Here is a 25,960-nt window from a genome sequence, read left to right on the forward strand (position 1 = left end):
CCACATTGTGGGCGGACACTTTACTGTCTAAGCCACCATTAGTCACCAGCCAAAGTGATATCATATGCCTTCTGAAAAATTGTTAAACATGGTTCTAATCATGAGGAAATATCAGAGAAAATACAAAGAGATATTATATAAAACAAACAAACAAACAAGAAACTGGCCTGTACTCTTCAAAAATATATCAAGGTCAAGAAATGAAAAGAAGGGCAGACAAATTATTGTGGAATAAAGCATAAAGAGAAATGACAACTAGAGGCAATGCATATTGTAGACTGGAGACTAAAAACCAAAAGAGAACATTATTGGGACAATCAACAACATTTGAGTGTATATTGTACTATGGATTTTTATCCAGAAAATTTTTACTTTTGAAAATTCTCCTGTGATCATTTAAAATAATGTCCATATTCTTAAGAAATACACATGAACCATAGAGGGTAAATGTCTCACTTATTCTAAATCAGGTTTCGGAAAATATGTGTGTTAATAGGTCAACAGGGTTGAGGACAGATGAAGAAGCCAAAGAGGCAAAACACCAAACAAATTCTCAATGTGAGAGAAGAGGATAAGGGAGCTCTTTGTACTGTTCTTGAAACTTTTCTATCAATTTGAAAATATATAAAAATATAAAATTCTCAAAATAAAACTTTTGGCTTTTTCCTTACTCCTGTAATATTTTCTGATTTGTTTAGTCCTCTTTCCATAATGCCTTCCAAGGGGAAAAATAAAAAGAGGTCATTGTTCTTTTCTCACCTAAGTAGGTTAATACTTCTTTTGAGTTTAGTTTTTTTTAAGACTTTTTCATCTATAGCTCTGAATAGATTAAATATATTTTCTAGCTGGTTTCTCATAGTTTGAGTAATAGTGATTGCCTTGTGTAATGTCCTTTTCCTTAACTTGAAATGATTAGGTTTCCATACACCATCTTCTTAAAGTAAGCATTAACTTAGAATAGACGCTAATGGTTTCCAGCTGATTTGTGTCTTTGGAACTTTAATGGAAAATTCAGATACGTGGTCAATCTAATTATTAAAAATGATAACTTTCTATTTGGCTGACTTTTAAAATTTGTTCTTTTTCATCATGAGTGTGAACTTTTTACTATTTCACAATGAGCTTGAGATTGATAGCAATATTTTATTCATCACACAGTGATGATATACTAACTTATAGTTCCTAAAATACTAAGAAAAGATTTATAATGATTTTAATCCAGGAGTGAAATTATAGTCAAATTATAAGTCCTAAATAACTTTTATACAAACCACATAAACAACCCTGAAGCAACCCTGTGATATAATCTTTAGATATTATTTGCTATATCTTGACTTCCTAGGTAAGTAAGTTTTACTAAATTTCCCAGAGTTAAAACATTCCTATGAGTTCCAAACAAACAAACAAAAATATTTCAAAAGGCAAGAACTTTACTCTTCTTTTAGAAAATTAGTATACTATAGAAGACTATTTACAAAATACAAACAAACTTGCTACTATATACTAGGGACTGTGAGGCAAGGAAAAGAACAGCAGGGTGAACCAAACATATCTCTTCCCTGTCTTTACATGCTCTCAGGATGGGAAAAATAAATTAAAAAGTAAATCATATGGTAAAATAAAATTTAAGTGTAAATAAGGGGAAGTACTAAAGTAGAATAGATTAAAGGAGATCAGAAATATTGACTGTATGTGCAGTTTAAAATAGACCTTTGGGAAGGCGTGCCTAAGAAGGTGAAAGAAAAAATTGAATATAAATATTTGCAGAAGAAAAAAGTCATTTCTGCATTTAATCTTTCTATTCTATAGATATTTGTGTTTTTCTACTTTTGGTAACTTGTGCTTTGTTACTTAGCCACATCTTAAATTTAAAACTATTTTCTATAACAACGATTCTCCATGAGGAGTTCCAGGGTTCCCCTAGATTCCCCAGAAGTATTTCATAGGATAATATTTATGGTAGAGAAAAACTAAGTAACATCCTTAGAATCCGCCTACAATGCAGCAGATCCTGGTTCAATTCCCTGGGTCCGGAAGATCCCCTGGAGAAGGGATAGGCTACCCACTCCAGTGTTCTTGGGCTTTCCTTGTGGCTCAGCTGGTGAAGAATCCACCAGCAATGCAGGAAACCTGGATTCGATTCCTTGCTTAGGAAGATCCCCTGGAGAAAGGAAACGCTATCCACTCCAGTATTCTGGCTGGAGTCGCAAAGAGTTGGACACCACTGAGCAACTTTCACTTTCACTTACTCTTCTATGAGAGAATTTTGCATGTACAATTTGATTTGGGGGAAAATAAAAATGCCAAAGAAGTTCAGAAAAACTTCTGTTCTCCATATTTTGAAGCTAGTTATTGTGTGATTTTGTGAATTTTCAAATCAGTCCGGCATGGTTGATACTAGTTTTAGATTGTTTGCGATTATGCTTCGTTGTATTGCTGTATAAATGCATGCTTGTTTAACTACAATATATTCCTATAACTGGATATTAATTGCACATAAAAATCTAGCATGTTTTATTTAATAAATTGCCCTAAAGCATTACTGCTCTTCCACAATCACTGCTAAAATGTAGTCATTTGTCTGAATGCTTCTTTATACAGTATTTTACTTTTATTTATGAATCTAGTTAGGAGGCAATGGTATCTTACTGATATTTTCTATATTTTAAATTTCTAGGTTATTTTCTCAAGGATGTTGTTAGCCCTATTGTGTAATTGGATGCACAAAAAAACAAAAACAAATAAACAAACCCTGTTGAGGGTTTTGAAAAGTGTTTTTTTATTGCATTTCCAGAGATATGTAGAAGATATTGTAGCATGTTAGCTAGTTAGGGGAACCCTGGACTTAAACTTGTTTCCTGTGGTTTATCTACTCCTCCTACTGTGCATCTTTGTCAACTAGTTAATGTTACCTGTCAGAGATTTGAGTATCATAGGTTCCAGGATGGATGGTGAGGTGGATGCTGAGGTTTGCCTTTGTGAATATTCCAGTAGACCATTATTAGATAAAGCTTTTCCTATGAAAACTTCAATGCTTATGCATATGCTGTGTAGGCAGGAGTAAGAAGTAGGAGGGAAAAATGTGTAGCAAAAAATAATATACTACACTTGAAAAATGCTTGTTCTGCCTTATTAGCAAAGATAAATCTTTGGGGAAAAAAAAATCATTTGGCTGATTTAGTTGGTTGGGGAATTCATTTGTTCCCAAAGAAGTTACATTAGGATTCCATCCAGTTTCTCATAATGTATCCAGATGCAAGAAATTTAATTTATGTTTTAAATATAGTAAATGCTCTAGATTAAAGATTGTGTGCCTGCCAGATTTTAAGCTCAGCTGTTTTATTTTTTGCCCAACATACAAAAAAGAATGCCTTGAACTATATAAAACCAAGTTGTTTGCTTCCTAATATTTTTATTTGCTGATTTGTTTAAAAGTTTGGGGAGACCTTGCCAAGCTGAGCGCCCATACACTAGGGATGGAGCCTGAGGGATTTGCTCTTAAAAATCAATTTTTGTGGGATTGAAACTACATATGCTGCCGTTTACATCTAACTTTGCTTTGCAAAATGTCTTAGAAAAGTGCTTTTTCTTTCATTTGCAAATTGGTTTGAATGCCAGTGATAAGTTCAATATTGGAAAAATCAAGATGTTTGTCTCAAAAGACAAACTTTTGAGAAATTTAAAGTGATGTTATTTTCTGTTCTCTTACACAATGATTAGCCTTTTTTAAATAAAGCAAATCCAATAGGGATGTTTCTCATAAAATAAACTTCATGTCATCACTGTTACCCACTATGCCCTTTTTCTTAATTTCTAATTGTTCTTTTAATTATTTAATTAAATTTACATTAATTATTTAATTAAATGCTTATTTAATTACTTATAAAAATTCAGGTCTGAAGGCCTTAAGTTTTCATGATAGTTTGACTACCCTTTTCCCACGTAAATGGGACGAAGTTAGACAACAGTGAAATTTTTCACCATTTCCTAATTTATTAGGAAAAGATGCAAAATCTTTTTGTTGACATTTAGGAAATGCATAGTGCTTCCTTACACAAAACGCCTCAAACTGATGAGAAACAAATGAAGACAAAGAAATAAAAATAGTCACAAAGAGAACTGTTCCACTGAGGCAGGGAGAGTATCTTTTCACCCACAAGTTGAAGAGGAAAATAGGAGACAATTATTAGATTAACTCCAGAAAATTAAAAACAAACAAGCAACAACAAAAAAATACACATTGATCAAAATGACCTGACAAACAGAACTGGTTAAAATAACCAGATAATGATAATGTAAAGTTCCACTGAAACACATAAAATTATATTTTGAATTTTCTGTTCTCAATTTTAATAACAGACTGAAAACAATAAATAGATTTAAGTTTTCATAGGTGATAATAAAAAGATAATTCACATCTGAGAAGAGGAGCCTTGGAGGCTACAGTCCATAGGGTTGCAAAGAGTTGGACATGACTGAAGTGACTCAGTTGCAGTAATCAAATGTATTATTTAATGTATCAGAGCTGATAGTATCTCTAGAGTCTCTACCAAGAAAAGCAAACCTTGAGTATTAATTATTACTTTATAGTTGTTCCCTTTCATTCAGTGGAGTTGCCTTTGATTCCTTAGCTTGTAGGTAATATTGTGATTTCTTCTTTTGCAGAAATTCATGTAAGTATACTCTGGCTACGATGTGTCAAGGGGGCAGGACTATTCTATGGATGAAAACCATTCCATCTGAATGATGGTTCTTTATTTAAGGTTTCAGACAAGCTATCACAGAAAATTTTGACTTCTTAAATATTCCACATTCCCCTATTTTTCCGAATTATGTATCCTGCCTAGTAGAAAGGGATTGGAAAGCTTAGCTATGTATCTCCTACTATAAAATATTTACTCTGCTTGTTTATTCTTCTTGTTTAGTATGTGCAGATTTAGAGGTAGGGTGAAGGTGTGTGTGAGCTAACATTATAGCAGAGCAAAACACTTATGAACTCAATAAATCGTATGCATCTCTCCTTTCTCTTTATAACTGTTTTAGCTGTATAAAATGAAAAAAAAAATCTGTTCATACTATTCTGTTACTAGTTTTACTTTCTACAAATTTTAAAAATCTCCAAAGTTATAGGCAAATAGGGAGAAAAAGCATTTTTCATATTGAAATAAAATGCCAAAATTGCCAACAAGTAAATTTGGCAGGTGGGTGTCATTTAGATTCTAACTACATTGGTTAGTTATTGCTAAAACTTGCAGCATCACAAGTTGTGTTCAACCTAAGTAGTCTAAAACACTTGTTTACACATCTGCAGAATAGCTGTGATTCAGTTCACCTAGTCTGGGTGTGGTCATTTAGCTGTTTCAGGTCTTGGGGGCTGAGATGTCTCTGTCTTCTTCTTTCTCCTTTCATCCTCTTTCTGCAAACAATAACCTACATGCTTTTCATGGCAATAACAGATATGTAAGAAGACATTATAAGTAGATGGGCCTTTTTACACTGTTAGTCTTGCAACTGGCATACCAGTGCTTCCACTCACATGCCATTGCTCAAAGAAGCCACATGGTGTTATAAGTTGAACTGAGCCCCCTACATGTCAGTGCTGTAACTCCCAGTATCTATAAATATGAACGTAATTGGAAATAGTGTTTGCATATGATCAAGCTAAGATGAGGCCATTGAGATGAGCCCTAATCCAATGTAAAGCATTCAATTCTTAGATATATCTATAAGCCCTGAAGCTACCAGAAGCTAGGAGAGAGGTATGTAACTAGTTGTCCCTCACAGCCCTCAGGATGAACTAACCCTCCCAGCTCCTTGGTTTCAAGAGACAATCAGGTTTTGGAAATCATAAGATAGTCATGTTTCTTTTGGATATAGTAGAACATTTTCTTGTACACTTTCACAAACAAGCAAGTTATTGCCATATTCCTGCCATTCACTTTCATTCATAGTCTTGTATTCTGAATGAAAAATCTCTGGTAAAATTCTCTACTCCTAAGAAAGACCAGCATCATAACCTCTACCTTCTTATATGTTATTATTTAACTTCATAAATGGAAACATTTGAAACATAGTAAAACCTTTCTCTAAATAATAGAGACCATTTTCTTCAACCGTACTTAGCTTTAGATGAGGTGAAAAAAGAGATTGAAATCCCCCAAATAAATAAGAGCTTTTCCAATTTAATTTTAAAAAATGGAGCTAGTGTTATTCAGAAATTTGTGGAAACAATCCTGAATATAGTTCTCTGAATGAATAACATATACATTGGAAAATTGAACTTAATGAGCTCAATAACAGCAGAAAATCTATTAAAAACTTGTTACAAGCTACAACCTATTATGGGCGTTACAGAACTTTCTCCAGAAAATTTCCTTCCAGTTCCTCTTTCCATTTATTTACTCTGTCAGTATCTATTGCATGCTCATTGGCTATAACCTGCATCATGCTGCAGTGCTTAGATGCTCAGTCGTGTCTAACTCTTTGCAGCCTCAAGGACTGCAGCCAGTCAGGCTCCCCTGTCCATGGGGATTCTCCAGGCAAGAATACTGGAGTGGGTTGCCATGCCCTCCTCCAGGGGATCTTCCCAACCCAGGGATTGAACCCAGATCTCCCACACTGCAGATAGATTCTTTACCATCTGAGCCACCAGGGAAGCCCAAGAATACTGTACTGGGATGGGTAGCTTAATCCCTTCTCCATGGGATCTTCCTGACCCAGGAATCAAACCAGGATCTCCTGCATTCCAGACAGGTTCTTTACCAATTGAGCTACCAGAGAAGCCCAAACTGAATTATACCTAGCATGCAAATGTAAGAGAAAGAAAATGCACACTTCATACTCATACACGTGGGAAGTTATACTCTTGAGTATACATACAATAAATTCCTATAGCTAAATAATTATTTTTCTTGTGTTGTCTATGTGTAATAAAGATCTTTAAGTAAATTAGCAGTGAAGTTTTATCACAGACTACAAAAAGCAAACCTAATAGTTAAAGAACATTATCAACACTCTTTATTCAAGCAATAGATACATTTAATGTGAAAATATAAACCTTAAATGTCAAGACCTCTCATTTACATGAACCCTCCTGAAGATTCCAGGAGGCCCCTGTCAATGTGATTACATGATTACATATGTTTATAAGATATCAAAGGTCTAAAAAAAAGACAATAAAAAATTAGGCAAAATCTTGTGAATTATTCTCCCTTTGCACTTTGAATTGCTGATATCACAGTGCCCCTCTTGAAGCACAGCACTGGAGTGGTTGTGCATGTCTTTAGAATATTGCTAAAGGAACATCCATCGGGCCATGTTTCTTTTGTGTATAGTAAACATTTTGGGGCTTCCCTGGTGGCTCAGATGGTAAAAAATCTGCAGTGCAGGAGAGGAGGGTTTGATCCCTGGGTCAGGAAGATCCTGGAGAAGGGAACAGCAACCCACTCCAGTATTCTTGCCTGGAAAATTCCAGAGACTGAGAAGCCTGGCAGGCTACAGTCCATGGGGTCACAAAAAGTCGTGACACTTTCACACACAACTAAGTTATTGCTATTTTCTTGACATTGACTACCATTCATAACTTTGTAGTGTAAATAATTTATTGTATTAGTTTCAATATCAAGAGTTCAGAATTTCCAACATTTTTTCCCCAATTTGCTTATGAAGAACATTGTTTCTCTGACAAATTATAGTTGCTCATCATGAGGGCAGAGTAGTATTTTATTTCTTCTTTTCCTCTTACTGAAATTGATGATACAATCCTTTGACCTATTGGAGAATGTTTGCTCATTTTCCTGTCACACTGCTTGGACAATTATAGCAGCAGCAGAAAGCTGAGTTTGGAGTGGAATTATTTCCCTTCCAGAAACCTGTTAGACCATCCATATGATCACTATTTTAACATACGCCACTATAAGCATGACATCTGTGAATGGAAGGAAACTTTAATCCATACCTTACGGGTATTCACCATCTGGAAAAACTTTGGAATCCGCAATGCAAACATGGGTTAGAGAAACATTTGATGTACTGTTCTTGAAATGTGTATCAAAGATTTTGCAGGGTGAGGTGTTTGCTCTTGTTTCTAGGTGATATATAGATATTAAAAAAAATTTTCTTTAGCAAAACAAGTGGCACTCAAGAGCTGTGTTTACTCAGAGAATTACTACCCAGGCACCACCAGTTTTGCTTTATCTTATGGCCAGGTGCAAAAGAGCAGGACTTAAATTCTGTTTGGTTCTGTGCATCCCTACTTGATTCCCTTCACTTTCATTATATGGAGGTCTGTTTTGTGATCCATGCTGGTTGATCCTGCCTTCAGAAGTTCACAGCATCCATCTTGGGGTACACCTCCCCAATTGTCTATGGAAAGAGACTGGGTGAATCCCTGAGATTAGGAAAATTAGTTTATGACTAGCTTTTAGTTGTTGTTCAGTCACTAAATTATGTCTGACTTTGAGTAGGTCCATGTTGCTAATAAATGTGTGTATGTCTATTACTTTGTGAAGTACCGCCCAGTAGTGAAGTTGTTGCAAGAAGATGCAAATCCTCCATTCACCTTCAGCCATTTGAGGCCGAGGGTACTGATACTTATTATATTAAAAACAAAATAAAAAAAATCCTTGATTCAGTTTACACATGACTCACTCAACAGTTGTTGGGGAAACAGTTAAGACGTGTGTATGCATGCCTGTGTGTGTGTGTGTGTGTGTGTGTGTGTGTGTGTGAGCGAGCAAGAGAGACAGACAGACAGACTAATAAGCAGACACAGGCAGAGAGGTATACTTCGTTTGTTTGAAATTTTACAAAGGAATGGGAAAAAAGGAGCAATTATCAGAATCCTGCCTTTTCAACTGCAATTCCCATTCTCAACAACCCTAGTAAATTGAAGAGGCAGTTTCTCCTTATCATGCTTTCTGTATAATGGGGATACTTATTAATTTTGTATCTTTAGGGCCTAAGACAATGTCTGGCACATGATAAGCACTCAGTAAATGTCCAGCACATTGAAAAGTGAATGAGTGGATCATATTTCCAGTTTTCCAAAAATTGTAATAGCATATCTTCTTTTTCCAGTTACTTCTGACCTAAGTAACTCTCTATTTTAGCAAAAATAAATAAATAATATGATTGTTGCATTACTATAATATTTGTAGACAATTGTGGTTAACCTCTGTGCTTCATGTTTTTCATCTTTAAAACAGAAATCATAATAGTACTTAGCTCACAGGTGTGGTGTGCACAGATTAAATGTGTATGAATCATATTGACCCATGTCTGCCACATATTAAGCACTAATAAATCCCCGTGATTATTGTAATCCCACTTTGTCAATATGGAGTAGCATTGTTCAAATTTGAAGGTGATAGTACAGTTATTAAAGCTGATTTGTTTCATGTTGCTTTCAATCTTTCATCTCTTTAAATGCACTGCCACATTTTCTGGCATGCAAAATTCCTCCCTAGCAAAAATCCTTAAGCCTAATATAGAAGATCAGAATAACATAATTAGTATTATTGACTTAATAATCATACACTCAATTTTGTAGTCTGTAAATTGAGGATATTCTTTATCCCTCAGTGTCTGTGGAACATTTTCAAACTTGTATTATTTTTCAAGTCACAAACAAACAAAAAAAAATGCTCAACAAATTTTACTAGCAGAAACTGTAGAGGTCATTCTCTAACTACCAAACTATAAAAATAGAATTTAATAACATTTTAAAATTTACAAACTTGGAAAATGAAGAACATTTCCTTAAATTTTGGATTAAAATGGAAATTAAAAACATTATTATAGTCAATTTAGAAAATAATTACTGCACAAACACTGTGTTTTATTTTATGGTGTTCAACCGTTATTGGACTTGGCAAAAAATGTGGTGTGCCTTAAGTGTTCCCATGGTTTTGGAAGAAAAAGAAAAATAATAACCTGAGTAGTTAGCTCAAGAAATTAGAAACTACCAAATAAAACGAAACAGCAAGTAGTAGAAATTAAGACTCTCAATAGCAGAAAAAAATCAACTTACTTGTTAAAATATTTTAAGATTTTGTTTGAAGAGACTAACATCATCCACATATACCTAGGGGGTGTGATTGTTGCAGGAAGGGGAGCACCATTCGCGTCCGAGAGTGGGCCCTTATCTAACATTGGGAAAGAAACAGTCTGTGCTGACAAAGCAAGAGAATTTAATGGGAAAGCGGTGCCTAGGCAGAGAGCCGGAGGGTCAGGGGAACCAGGAGAATCGTTCTGCCTCGTGGCCAACAGTCTCAGGTTTTAGGTGATGGGATTCGTTTCTGGGTTGTCTTGGCCAATCATTCTGACTCAGGGTTCTTCCTGGTGGTGCAAGCATTGTTCAGCCAAGACGGATGCTAGCAAAAAGGATTCTGGGAGATGGTAGGACGTGTGGCATCTCTTTTTGATTTTTCCTGAACTCTTCCTGTTGGTGGTGGCTTATTAGTTCTGTGTTTTTTACCAGAACCCCCTGTTGTAAAATAACTCACACAAATGGTTACTATCGTGCTTGGCCAGGGTGGGCAGTTTCAGTCACTGTGTTTCACCTAACAACATTAGCTATAGATATTTAATGAATAAAGTGAATAAAAATATCAATTTGATATATTAATAAGCAGAAAAGTTGATGAGCTATGTGAAGAGAGCGTATAGCCATCTCCTTCAAATTTATATCTTTAAGAGTGCAGGTGCTAAATAAAAACGTGCTGAATGAATGATTGATCAAAGTTGGGATCTGAGATGACAGCAGCTCTGCTGGCACCTTGATTGCAGCGTATGAGAGACTCGGAGCCAAAGAATCAAGCTAAACTGGGCCTCAATTCCTCACCCTCAGACACTGATAAATGCTTGCTGCTTTAAGTTGCTAAATTTTGTTGTAAATGATATTCAGGAAAATATTCACGCATGTAAGAGAAGGAAATATATGTGTACATTGGTCTTAACTTCCCCATGGGAGGATTTTCTAAGCATAATGCTAAAGAAAGAAAACACAGAGACCGCAAATTTGACTACTAAAACTCTTCCAAAATGAAGTTTGTTTAAAAACAAACAAGCAAATAAATAGCAACAACTTGGGAAATATTTTATGATGTGTATAAAAGGAAAAGAGTCAGTATTGTTATTTTAAAAGGAACTTTTAAATTAATACTATATAATGAAATCCCACAGTTAAAAATGGGCCAGAGACATGAAAAAGAACTTTACAAGAGAAAAATGAAAAGCCAGTTAAAGATAGATTAAACCTCATTAGTAACTAAGTGTCTGTACATCTTAAAAACTCAGCAGAAACAACAGAAAAACGCCTATCTATCACCTCTTTTCTTGTTGCTGAAAGACTTTACTTGCTCTGGCACTGAAATTCTTCCTCATTTACGCGGAATTTCATCAGGCTTCTGTAAGCTTTTGTAAGTTTGTTCTCTTTTGTCTTGACTTTATATTGTGTCATACTCTGCGTGTGTACCTTTGCGTTTGTACTTTTAGTATTCACCTCTGTTTTCTTTCCCAGTTTTTAACTGTTGAGCCAAAACATTATCTTTTAACTTGTTTTAAAGGTTGATAATGATAATTGTACACTAAAGTGCTATCACGTGCACATCATATTGGTATATGATATATATATATCATATTGGTATATGACATATATATATATATATATATATACCTTGCCTTAAAGCCAAACAGTTTTATGCTCTGCTAGTGGGATGGAGATAGATACAACCAATTTTCAGAGCAATGTGGTAATATATGAATACATTTACATATATGGCAAGATGACATTACAGGAATCCATATTCTTGCATTTTTAAATATCAAAAGCAAATGTACAAAATTGATGTCTACCTACAAGAGAATGAAAAAATTATAGTATATTTATTTTTTAACAAAGTTTGCATTTATTTTGCCTGTGCTGAGTCTTTCCTGCAGTGAGAGCTTTTTTCTAGTTGCTAGAGGGGTCTACTCTCTAGCTGGGGTGCACAAGCTTCTCATTGTGGTTTCTTCTGTTGTGAAATACAGGCTGCAGGGCACATGGGCTTCAGTAATTCCGGCATGTGGACTCAGTAGCTGTGGCTCCCAAGCTCTAGAGCACTGGCTCAGTTGTTGTGGCTGCCACCGGTGGAATCCTCCTCAATCAGGGGTCAAGTCCACATTTCCTGCTTTGGCAGGGGGATGCTTTACTGCTGAGTCACTAGGGAAGCCCCCTATAGAATACTTATATAATAGAATATTATAGAGCAGATAACAGTGAAAAAACTATAAATAGCGCCATAAATAAGTATTCAAGTTATATTTAAGTAAAAAATGTGTAAGTTGCCAAAAGGATGTAGATTTAAATATAAACATAAATATAAAATTTAAAACATGGATAATACTATCATATGTAATGGATATATAAATAAATACCTAATAATTTAAAAGAGTGTATTTAAATAGTTTTTATTCAGTTAACAATGGAGGGAAATGGAATAAGGAAAGAATTTATTATTGGATATTCATAATTATAATGTTCTCATTCCTTAACATAAAATCTGATGAAATAAATATTTTCCTTTTAATGAGGTGAATGATGAGTATGCAAAGCCTACTTTCATCATTCTGTGTTCTTGTTTTTTTTACATTTTTTAATATGATACTCTGAAGAAAAAGAAAGTGTCTATTGTCTTGGGAATAGATTCTGAAGCAGGAAACCAGAGGTTAATATAGTGAGTAGTCCACATGTGAGGTGATAATGACTTAGACTCTGTTAGTAGACACCAAGTGACAAGTGATTTGATTGAGGATATTCTTTAACATTATGATTGACAGAATTTTCTGATAAGAACTGAGGAATAAAAAAGAAAAATAAAATGACCTGTTTTTGGCTTGGGCAACACAATCAATCCAGAAATGTTGAGGAAGAAACATTTTGGTAGGAGTTAAACCAAGGGTTAACATTTTGGATACTTAAAGTATCTAATAGGTCTCCAAGAAAATACTTCCAGAAGGCAATTGGGTATACAAGTTAGAGGTTAAGAGAATGGTCAGGTCTGGGAATATCAACCAGGAAGTTAGCATAAAATGATATTTAAAGTTGTGAGACTCAAACATGTCACTTAAAGAAAGAATGAAGATGGAGAAAAAACTGTTCCCTGTAACATAGTTACAGTGCCTGAAAGAGATCTGAAAAGAAGAGACAGCTGCGTGTATAAGAAAGTGTGACCATTACATCGAGAAAAATGCTAGGAGAGTGTGAAGTTTAAATAATAAATTGAGAGAAACTTTCAAGAAGTGAAACAGATGGTACAAGTGCTGTAGACAGGTGATTAATATGAGAACTGTGGACTGAATTAAACAATGATAAAAAATTGGGCAAAATGAGATGAGAATTATTTTTAAGTTGGAAATTATTATACCCTGTTTATATTGTAATGGGAATTAGTAGAGAAGAATATATTTTTGATGGAGATAAAGAATAGCACATATTTCAGAGCAAAAGCCTTGTATGAAGGGAAAGTCAGTGGATCCAGTACACAGTGGAGGAGCTTCCCGTGGCAGAGTCTCATCCAGTTCAACAGGGAGAAAGGAAGAATGCGTAGATTTTTCATATGTAGATTATAGTTAGATTTGAACACAGAAAGATGATTCCCTTCTCATCTGTTTACTCTTATATTCTTGATGAAATAGGAAGCAAGATTACCAACAGGAGCGGATAGTGAAAGGTCTGAGAAAAGATTGAGTTTTTCATCACAGAGAGGGAAATTTACTTCTGAGCTGTACTGACTCAATAAATAAGGGTGGCGTAAATGGATTCCAGGAAAGCAAAACATTCAGAGAAGAGCTTGAGAATCGAGTGACAGTGAAGGATGAAGGCAAATAGAGTGGTAGAGTGAAACAGTCTAGACATTCAGGGGTTCAATGTCTGAGTGGGGCAGCTGACTTCAAAGGTTCGGAATTCTGCTCAAAGCTGAGGAAATGGGCATGCAAATCATGAACATGTAAATAGTGAGCATGTATATAAGTACTAGTGGTCGCTTAGTGGAAGGTGGGTATTAGCTTGAATTATGAACTGTTATTGTGAGTGGGCTCTTTGGCAGGAAGTTATATACAACATTAGGCATGTGGGAGAGGAATAGCCGGTTACCCAGTAGACGTGGAATTTTAGGCCTCTCCTAAATCTTGTTATGGGATTAGGGTTCTATAATCAAATTGATAATGATGCAACTCTTGCTTTCTCAATGCTGAGAGTCTAAATCTGGAGAGGGAAGTGGCAACCCATCCTAGTATTCTTGCCTGGAGAATTCCATGGACAGAGGAGCCTGGTGGGCTACAGTCCATGGGGTCACAAAGAGTCAGACACGACTGTGTGACTAGCACACACATACATGGTCTAAATCATAGTTCAGAACAACGTGTCTGTTTAACTTAGACATAAACATTAAAAAAAGAAAAAGTAACTTTGGCAATTACAATTTGTAATTTGTACAATTACAATGTCAAAATTTGTACAAAAGCATCAATGTACAATTTGATTTGCTCCAAGTTAGGGATGGATGATTTTCACATCTGGTGACCTGCTTCGTCCTTTAGCCCCTTTTTATTCTTAATGCTCCACTGTAGACAGGCATTTTCTCTTGGAGACTTATCATCCCTTAAGGCAATTCACTTATGATTTAAGATGGAAATTAGGATAGAAAAAAGTACAAATTCTTTTCTGCTACCTGACAATGGTCCTGTATCAAATCTCTACAACTAGAAATGTATTTAAATGGATTATTCTAACTCCTAGTAGAAATATTTCCAGAAATAGAATCACATACTGTGAACTTTACTATTATCAAAGATCACATAAAGGAATAAACAGCAAAATAGTTTCTGATTATTTATCACAGCTTCAGTGTAGAAACATACCACTCTACTTTTCAGTGCCTCCTTATGTTTCTACAAGATACAGAAATACAACATTTAAGTTCAATTTTATATTTCTAGGTGCAACTTGGCATTCAATACCATCTTTGTACTCTCTTTACTGAAGAGCAAAGTCATGTTTCTGTGGTTAGCTTGGGTACTAGGAAACGCAAGCTAATTTGAATGTCCCAATGCAATAGTCTCTCGCAAACTACACTAGTCTTTCTTTATGACTGTAACCATGATTTAACCAGCCTTAGTCCTTGCTCTGGAGTAGGAAATGGCAACCCACTCCAGTGTTCTTGCCTGGAAAATTGCACAGATGGAGAAGCCTGGCAGGATACAGACCATGGGGTCCCAAAGAGTCAAACACAACGGCCTGTGACTGAGCAGGTAGGCAATCCTTGCTCTTATTCTTTTGGCCTTATTTCGTTGGGTTATTTGTACTGATACAATGTATTATAGGTTTCCTCTGGGTCTTTTTTGATTTAGTCATGAGAAAACATTATGCATTTACTTGTATTTTCACACTGCTTAGAGATCATCTTGCCAACTATAATGGTTCAACTTCATCTTTTGCTTTGTCTAGAAAATACCAGCCTTAGAAATGTCCACTTACTTGGTCTCGTTCCCAGTTCACTTCCCCAGGCTTATCTCTCCTAACTCAAGCTCTCATTCACTAAAATCTGAATTAACTTCCCTTTTGTCAGGTCCTTGAATTCACCAGCATTTCTAGGATCTTTTTAGTTTTCTCTCCTTTGTTTCTAATATTATCCCACTTTCTCCTCTTCCCCTGCTATTTAATTAACACCCCTCCTTCAGGTATCCTTTCAGAGGTCAATTCTTTCATGACCTTTTGGCCAGTTGCTTCTCCATAATCTTATTCTCATGCTAGCCCTGATGAAGTACTCCTTTCTATCTCCTGAAGTCCTCCTCTATCACAGTGTTTGTGAAGCTATATTTTAATTGTTTGTTAAATAACTCTACTCTTCATTATACCATCAGCTCCATGAGAAAAAATTTTATGCCTTCTGCTATTGTCACATCCTCCTGAACTACATATGCTTAATTAAAATTCCTTAAATCAATATATATGTACTTTCTCTGACCCAAAATTTTAGAAATATTTTAATTCACAATCTTAAATACTTTCACATTTTTATTTGAATCCCAATCTCAGATAGTAAACACATATACCATCCAAAAATGGCATGGACAGTTGTGAAATTATTTATTAAACATTTCCTCTTTCTGTGTTATGCAGATAAACTTTCTGCTATGTTTTAATTGCATGAATTTGAAGGCTAGCAATATATGGGAAGTGTTATTGGTCAGGTTGCTATACTGGATTTAGTCAATTTTGTTTTATTTAACTGTAGTATAAAGAGTTTCAATTAGCACACTGGCAGCAATAAAATCCTTTGTCAATACATTATAGCAATATTCTAAGCATGAATGCATTTTAGTAGGGACACAAATCATTAGTAATGAAGTGGTCCTTTGACAGATTAAAAAAAAAAAAAGCAGAATGAGCTAACGTGCGTTTTGCTCATCAAGGGGAGGCTGGAAATCAGTTGTACCATGAAGTAAGCTATAGATTATAAAAAGTCAGTAGTTTCCCCAAACTATTCTGAATATAAAAGTTGGAACTTATGTGATGAAATTCTCCTTCTTTACTAGTTTATGAGTTAAAACATCAACACTCTCAGTTCTAAGAAGTGGCAAATTAACAGCATTATATAAATTTATATATATATATATATAGTTTGATTTATATATATATATATTAGTTTGGTGCTCTTGGTTAAAAAGCAGAAAAGCAGAAAATTCAATTGATAAAGTGGTTTACCCAAGATGCCATAGCTTGTGAATGACAGAAATGCACCTAGTAGCTAAATGCCCTGATTGATAATGATTTATATCTAAATAGAGTCCATGTCTGGATTATTGAGTCTAGAAATAAATGTTTCAGATAACCAAGTGAAACTTTACAAAATTAGCCTCCTCCCTTTTACCTACTTCATCCCTTCCTGCACAAACATGTGAACCCAGACCTCTGTTTTTGATATAAACAGCAGTTGGAACCATCTAGACATCAATAACAGACTATACTGTACTGAATGGAAACAGAATAGACCATTAGGTAAAATCTTCATAACATGAAAACTGCTCTCTTGCAGAGAGATAAGAATTATTGCATGTTAATCTCATGATAGAATATAAAGCACTTGTAATTAAAATTTTTTGACTCAATAAAAACCTTGGATTACATATTTCCAAGGAGACCGTGATGCTTGTTTCACTCTTATTGATACACACGGAGGGATTTAAATAAATGGAGAGTAAAATGCAAAGAAGGAAAGGTGCTGACACAACAGTTATCATGACTGGAAAATCAGCCAGTATTTTACTATTTCAATTTAAAACATGATATTGGAGTACTTGAAAATATCCTCCTCTAATAATAAGTTGGGCATCATGAGATGCTACAAGCTTATTTTAAAAGTTAATTTTCTTAGGAATTCTTATAATTTAAAACTAAAGGTAAACTTTAATAGAGCCTGCATGCAAATCATTATAAAATCTGGATTATTTTTAATTAATGAGATTTTACTATAATAAGAAAGAATTTAAAATCCTTGTCTTTTATTGTTGTATTTACTTAGCTTAATCCTTTCTTAATTTTCTATTCACTCACCTAAGAATCAAATGTATACTATAATTTTTCCAACCTTATAAACATCAGATTTGTGTTAGAGATTTCCTCTCTAAACCCTAGAGGGTTGAAATATAAATGAGGATTCACTTGTTTCTGACTCTGTTAGCTATTCTCATTAACAGTGGGTTGTAAAAAGGAAGCAGGGTTTTAACTACAAGGGGGACATAGGGTATAGGGGAATGTTTAGTTTCATTTTGCTATATCTACCGCTTAGTCTTCCAAAAGTCTTTTTTGCCTTGTCACTTTAATTTAATAAAATTAAACTTAATTTTTAAAAAGTCATTTTAATTTTATTTTGAGATTTGAGAATGTCAGTCTAACTTAAGGCAATTTTAGATTCTTTGAGTTTTTAAAAAAAATAAAGTAAAGGATCTATGCCTTAACACTGTAAAGGACCAAGTCACAGTTTGGCAATCTGCTGGCAGGGAGTTTTCCACTCAGTCATTATATCACTTTACATTTTTTTGAAGATATAATTGGTATAATAATGCTTTTAGAATTTTTAAGGATTAAAAGAGATGATGCAGATAAAGAATTAATACAATGACTGGAACACAGTAAGTACTGAATAAACAGCTATTAATAATTTTTTCTACCTTTACTTAATTTTTGAGAGTTTCTGGCTGAAATATTAATTTTTGAAAATTTATTAGAATTTCAAAAATGTATCAAATGAAAAAAGCCTTCTTTATATGAAGATATTTTTAATAAACCCCCATCCCTCTGAGTCTCATTAAATAGAATAAAATAAGAACAAAACAGAGAAGAATCAAACTTTACATTAAAAGAGAAAAGACATGATCAAAATTTAAATCCCTGGTCATGAAGAGTATCTACCCAACAGGGAAACTGGTATAAAATGTGAAATTGATATGACCTTCCTCAAAACCAGGAAGGATATATTGACTCAGTTTAAAAAAAAAAAAATGTTAGGCCTTGAAATGCTAATAAACATGACAGGTGGTCAGAGTGTTAAGATCTATGTTGGGTAATTCATTCTCTGATTGGGAAGTGCTTTGGGGTCTTCCCCATTCAAACTTGCAGAACAGCTAGAGAGGTGGATCTAGGAAAAGGGAAAGCTACTCACCAACAATGCCTTTAGTCTCTATTGTAAAGTCTACAAAGTGAAGGAGCTAGGGGATAATGAAACAGGGAGAGGAAGGAGGGAGGATAGCCCCAGGATCCTAAGATTAAAAGGTTGTGCTGTCAGTCTATGATGGCTTTTTAGCAAGGGAATTTATGACATGAACAGCTGGAAGGAACACTTGAATAAACCTTTCACACTGCCTTCTGGCATAATGCAGCACCAATACTTCAACAAATAGGTGATTCAACTCAACTGTAGGATATAACTAAAAAGGAAGAGGCTTGGAACTTATGTATACATACGAATATAGCCATCTGAATGCAGAGTTCCAAAGAATAGAAAAGAGAGATAAGAAAGCCTTCCCAAGTGATCAATGCAAAGAAATAGAGGAAAACAATAGAATGGGAAAGACTAGTGATCTTGTCAAGAAAATTAGAGATACCAAGAGAACATTTTGTTAGGTAATTAGAATAGGAAAAAGAAGTCTAAAATGGCGGTGACTAAAGGATAAAGAAAGGGAAAGCCTGCAAAAATGCAAAAACAGAACAAAGGAAGGTCCCAGGACAGGAATGAGGACATCATGTAAAACAAACACCCTCCTGGCTAGCCCACTTTACATAGGGTAGGCTCAGGGGGAGGACAAAAAAGACAAATAAAAACAGGAGCCAAAATTAAGCCAGGGGCTTCTCTTCTCTTTGCATCTTTTGGTTTGGCCTCCTCTCATGCCTTGAGGATGTATTTTCCTTTGCTTCCTAAATAAAACTGAGCTGTAATACTGGTTCATCCTTTGCTTCAAATTGCAGCTGCAGTGAGACAGAACTGAGAAAATTATACACTCCCCTAACAATTTCATGCAAAGATGGGCACAATTAAGAACAGAAACATATGGACCTAACAGAAGCAGAAGATATTAAGAAGAGGGGGCAAAAATACACAGAAGAACTATACAAAAAGAATCTCAGTGACCCAGATAACCATAATGGTGTGATCGTTCACTTAGAGTCAGACATCCCTGAGTGTGAAGTAAAGTGGGCCTTAGGAAGCATCACTATGGACAAAGCTAGTAGAGGTGATAGAATTCAATTGATCTGTTTCATCCTAAAAGATGATTCTCTTTAAGTGATGCACTCAATATGGCGGCAAATTTTAAAGACTCAACATTAGCCACAGGACTGGAAAAGTTCAGTTTTCATTACAATACCAAAGAAAGACAATGCCAAAGAAAGTTCAAACTACCACACAATTGCACTCATCTCACATGCTAGCAAAGTAATTCTCAAAATTCTCCAAGTCAGGCTTCAAAAGTACGTGAAGCAAGAACTTCCAGGTGTTCAAGCTGGATTTAGAAAAGGGAGAGGAGTAAGAGATCAAATTGCCAACACCCATTGGATCATATAAAAAGTAAGAGAATTCCAGAAAAACATCGACTTCTGCTTCATTGACTACATTAAAGCCATTGACTGTGTGGATCATAATAAACTGTTGAAAATTCTTAAAGAGATGGGAATGCCAGATTGCCTTACCTGCCTCCTGAGAAATCTGTATGCAGGTCAGGAAGCAGCAGTTAGAATCAGAGATGGAACAACAGACTAGTTCCAAATTGGGAAAGGAGTGCATCAAGGCTGTATATAGTCATCTTGCTTATTAAACTTATATGCAGAGTACATCATGTGAAATGCTGGGCTGGATGAAGCACAAGCTAGACTCAAGATTACTGGAAGAAATATCAATAACCTCAGATATGCAGATGACACCACCCTAATGGCAGAAAGTGAAGAGGAACTAAAATGTCTATTGGTGAAAGTTAAAGAGGAGAGTAAAAAAGGTGGCTTAAAACCCGACATTCAAAAAATGAAGATCAAGGCATCTGGTTCCTTCACTTCTTGGCAAATAGATGAGGAAACAATGTAAACGGTGACAGATTTTACATTCTTGGGCTCCAAAATCTCTGCAGATGATGACTGCAGCCATGAATCAAAAGATTCTTATTCCTGGAAGAAAAGCTATGACCAACCTAGACAGCATATTAAAAATCAGAGACATTAATTTGACAACAAATGTCCGTCTAGTCAAAGCTGTGGTTTTTCCAGTAGTCATGTATGGATGTCAGAGTTGGACCATAAAGAAGGCTGAGCACTGAAGAATTGATGCTTTTGAACTGTGATGTTGAAGAAGACTCTTGAGAGTCCCTTGGGCTGCAAGGAGATCCAACCAGTCCATCCTAAAGGAAATCAATCCTGAATATTCATTGAAAGGAATGATGCTGAAGTTGAAGCTCCAATACTTTGGTCACCTAATAAGAATAACTTAAGCATTGGAAAGACCCTGGTGCTGGGAAAGATTGAAGGCAGGAGGAGAAGATGATGACAGAGGATGAGATGGTTGGATCACATCACCAATTCGAAGGACATGAGTTTGAGCAAGCTCCAGGAGTTGGTGATGGACAAGGAAGACTGGCATGCTGCAGTCCATGGTGTTGCAAAGAGTCAGACACAACTGAGCAACTGAATTGGACTGATACATATGGATAGATAAGGGGAAAAGCACAGTAAGCAAAAAGTAAATGACTATCTGATGTAACGTGGCAAAGCACAGAGAAAAATTCTTAATACTTTCAAGTAAAAAAACAATACACATTTCCAATGGCAAAGGCACTTTGTATGTCAGCATATATATCACAGCCTCATTCTTAAATGATAGTTTAGCTACATATAGTATTATACACTGAGAAGATTTGCAGTAGATTTTTAGTTTACTTATTGCTTCCCTGGGTTAATGGATGTTGTATTTTCTAGCTCAGTCAAGATAGGAGGCCCTTTGTGATGCCAGTTTTAGGCAGAAAGCTAAGCTCCAGCTTGTGACATACAAAAGCCAGACATACCAGCTGCTCCATGTGGACATTTGAATACTCACATACAGTTTTTTGCTTGTTTGTTTATTGAAGTATAGTTGATTTACAGTGTTGCATCAATCTCTGCTGAACGATAAAGTGACTCAATTTTGCACATACATGCATTCTTTCTTTAAATATTCTTTCCATTATGCTTTATGACAGTAGATTGGAGATAGTTCCCTGTGCTATACAGTAGGATAGTGGTGTTAATCCATTTTAAATGTCATAATTTATGTCTGCTACTGCTGCTGCTGCTGCTAAGTCGCTTCAGTCATGTTCGACTCCCAGCGGCCCCATGGACTGCAGCCTACCAGGCTCCTCCGTCCATGGGATTTTCCAGACAAGAGTACTGCAGTGGGTTGCCATGGCCTTCTCCTATTTGTGTCTACCAACCCCAAATTCCTACTCCATCCCTCTCCCTTGGAAACCGCAAGTCTGATCTTTGTGAGTCTGTTTGTATTTTGTAGATAGGTTCATTTGTGCTGTATTTTAGATTCCACATATTAGAGGTATCATATGGTATTTGCCTTTCCTTATCTGACTAACTTCATTTAGATGATGATCTGTAGTTATATAAGCATCCAGTTTTAAGATCACTGGACTGGGTATCCTGTGAAGCATATTTCAGTGAATACGACTCACAGCTTTGTCTTTGTGTTGCCTCTGGCACTTGGGAATTTCAGTTTCTTACTAATTTTTGTTTATTTATTACATTTGTAGGATTTCTGCTCATTTTGAAAAGGACTAGTCCACCACACTGCATAGAAGTCTGTCACTCTCTCTTTTGAATTTTCTCCCTTTGCCTTCACAAAGAGCAAAATTTCAAAGTTTTTCCTATATCTTACTAGTTTATTTTTCTCAGTCTCTTTCTAATTAATGATTAAATGTTGACATTGTTTTAAACTGGTCCTAATTTTTTGCTCTGGGTTATTCTGCTGTTATGGCTGTATCTTTTTTCTACACAGACAAATGGGAATGCTATTTTATTTGTTTTTCAGATTCTATTCTCTTAAAAGCTATGACTATTCTTAGAGCTTCCTTGCTACCTGGAGAGAGGTTGTGTCTCCAAGAGAGGAGGAATAGAGCCTTGATGGTGCATGTTTGGTGATCATTCAAGCTCTTTCTTTGCTCAATTATATCTCCCTTGAGATATTACAGCTTCTACTTAAAGTATGTTTCAGCAATTTTATTTTTTTCTTCATATTTCAGTGTATATCATGCTAGTGTAAGAAATAAATATGTTCTCAATGTAAAAAGAAAAACAATGAAAAAAAAAGAAAAATATTTTACAATAACATATATAAAATAAATAAATATACAAATTAGTTCAGTTTAGTTGCTCAGTCATATCCAACTCTCTGTGAGCCCATGAACTACAGAATGCTAGGCTTCCCTGTACATCAAAAACTCCCAGAGTCCACTCAAACTCATGTCCATTGAGTCAGTGATGCCTTCCAACCATCTGTCATCTCTCATCTCCTTCTCCTCCTGCCTTCAATCTTTTCCAGCATCAGGGTCTTCTATAATGAGTCAGCTCTTCACATCAGATGGCAAAAGTATTGAAGCTTCAGCTTCATCAGTCCTTCCAATGAATATTCGGACTAATTTCCTTCAGGATTGGCTCGTTTAATCTCCTTCCAGTCCAAGGGACTCTCAAGAGTCTTCTCCAACAACACAGTTCAAAAGCATTAATTGTTAAGTGCTCAGCTCTCTTTATGGCCTAAATGTCACATCCATGCATGACTACTGAGAAAATCACAGCTTTCACTAGACAGATTTTTTGGGCAAAATAATGTCTCTGCTTTTTAATATGCTGTCTAGGTTTATCATAGCTTTTCTTCCAAGCAGCAGGCTTCATTTAATTTCATGACTTCAGTCACCATCTGCAGTGATTTTGGAACCCAAGAATATAGTCTGTCACTGTTTCCATTATTTCCCCATCTATTTTCCATGAAGTGATGGGACAAGATGCCATGATCTTCATTTTTTGAATGTAGAGTTTTAAGCCAGCGTTTTCACTCTTCTCTTTCACTTTCATTAACAGACTCTTTAGTTCCTCTTTGCTTTCTACCATAAGGGTATTTGTCATCTGCATATCCGAGGTTACTGATATTTCTCCCTGCCATCCTGGGTCTAGCTTGTGCTTCTTCTAGCCCAGTATTTTACATGATGTACTCTACATAAAACTTAAATAAGAAGGGTGACAATATACAGCCTTGACATACTCCTTTCCCAATTTAGAACCAGTCCATTGTTCCAGGTTCGGTTCTAATTGCTCCTTCTTGACCTGCACACAGATTTCTCATGAGACAGGCAAGGTGGTCTGGTATTGCCATCTCGTTAAGAATTTTCTACAGTTTGTTGTGGTCTACACAGTCAAAGGTTTTAGCGTAGTCAGTGAAGCAGAAGAGATTGTTTTTCTAGAATTCTTTTTCTTTTTCAGTGATCCAGTGGATGTTGACAATTTGATCTCTGGTTCCTCTGCCTTTTCGAAATCCAGCTGCAACACTGGGAAGTTTTGGTTTCACATACTATTGAAGCTTGGCTTGGAAAATTTTGAGAATGACTTTGCTAGCATGTGAAACGAGTGCAATTGTGTGGTAGTTTGAACATTCTTTGACATTGCCCTTTGGGATTGGGAAAAAACTGAACTTTTCTAGTCCTGTGGCCAATGCTGAGTTTTCCACATTTGCTGGCATATTGAGTGCAGCACTTAAATGGCATCATCTTTTAGGATTTGAAACAACTCAGCTGGAATTCCATCACCTGCACTAGCTTTGCTTGTAGTGATGCTTCCTAAGACTCAATTGATTTCACACTCCAAGATGTCTGGCTTTGGGTGAGTGATCATACCATTATGGTTATCTGGGTCTTTAAGATCTTTTTTGTATAGGTCTTCTATATATTCTTGCCACCTCTTCTTAATATCTTCTGCTTCTTTTAGGTACAAACTCTTTCTGTCCTTTTTTTGTGCCCATCTTTGCATAAAATGTTCCCTTGATATCTCTAATTTTCTTGAAAAGATCTCTAGTCTTTCCCATTCTATCATTTTCCTCTACTTCTTTACGTTGATCACTGAGGAAGACTCTCTTATCTCTCCTTGCTATTCTTTGGAACTCTCCATTCAGATGGATTTATCTTTCATTTTCCTTTGTGTTTCACTTCTCTTCTTTTCTCAGCTATTTGTAAGGGCTCCTCAGACAGCCATTTTGACTTTTTGCATTTCTTTTTCTTGGGGATCATCTTTATCATTGCCTCCTGTACAGTGTCATGAACCTCTGTCCATAGTTCTTCATGTACTCTCTCAGATCTCATCCCTTGAATCTATTTGTCATTTCCACTGTATAATGTAAGTGATTAGATTTAGCTCATACATGAATAGCCCAGTGATTTTCCCTACTTTCTTCAATTTAAATCTTAATTTTACAATAAGGAGTTCATGATCTGAGCCACATCTGCTCCCAGTCTTGTTTTTGCTGATTATATAGATAGCTACATTTAATTCATGGTATTACTATGTGATTTTTACATACTTTTTAATTTAAAATTTACTAATTTCTAGAGTCTCCATTAATAATATAAATGAGTACCAAGATTCAAAAATATTTGATTTTATTTTATTCACTCTGCTTTCAGAATGCTTGAATTTTCTCTCGTGCACTTTTATGGAGTCATGACTTTGGGCTTGCCTTGTGGCTCAGTTGCTAAAGAATCCACCTGCAGTGTGGGAGATGTGTTCAATCCCTGGGTTGAGAAGACCCCCTAGAGAAGGGAATGGCTACCCACTCTAGTATTCTGGTCTGGAGAATTCCATAGACTGTATATTTCATGGGGCTGCAAAGAGTCAGACACGACTGAGCAAATTTCACTTTTGCTTTCATGGATTCATGACACCTTATAGGATTTATATATTTAATCAGGCTGAACAACAACAACCATCCCAATTAAGAAGTGTGGTAGAAATTTATAATAATGGTTTCCAAGGAATCATGTCTCTCTCTGTCCATACTGCAGTTGATAAATGAGAAGCCAACTTTGGGAAAAAGCCAGGACCACAGTCCCAGACACATAAGGAAGACTAGTTTGGACTTCCTCTCCCAGCTGATCATAGCTACATGAATGAGACCAGATAAGATCATTAGAAAAACCACCCAGTCAGCTATCGTAATTATGAAATAAAAAGTCATATTTAGAACCACTATATTGATGATTATTTGTAATATAGCAATGCACAGGTGATGCAAAACACTTGGATTTAATTCTAACAGTAATGGAGGGCCACTGAAAAATTATAAGCAAAAGAAATATGGCATGATCAGATTTTATGGAAGATCAGATGGAAGAAAGTACCAGCTGCAGAATA

This window comes from Muntiacus reevesi, chromosome 6, assembly GCF_963930625.1.
Source record: "Muntiacus reevesi chromosome 6, mMunRee1.1, whole genome shotgun sequence".
NCBI lineage: Eukaryota > Metazoa > Chordata > Mammalia > Artiodactyla > Cervidae > Muntiacus > Muntiacus reevesi.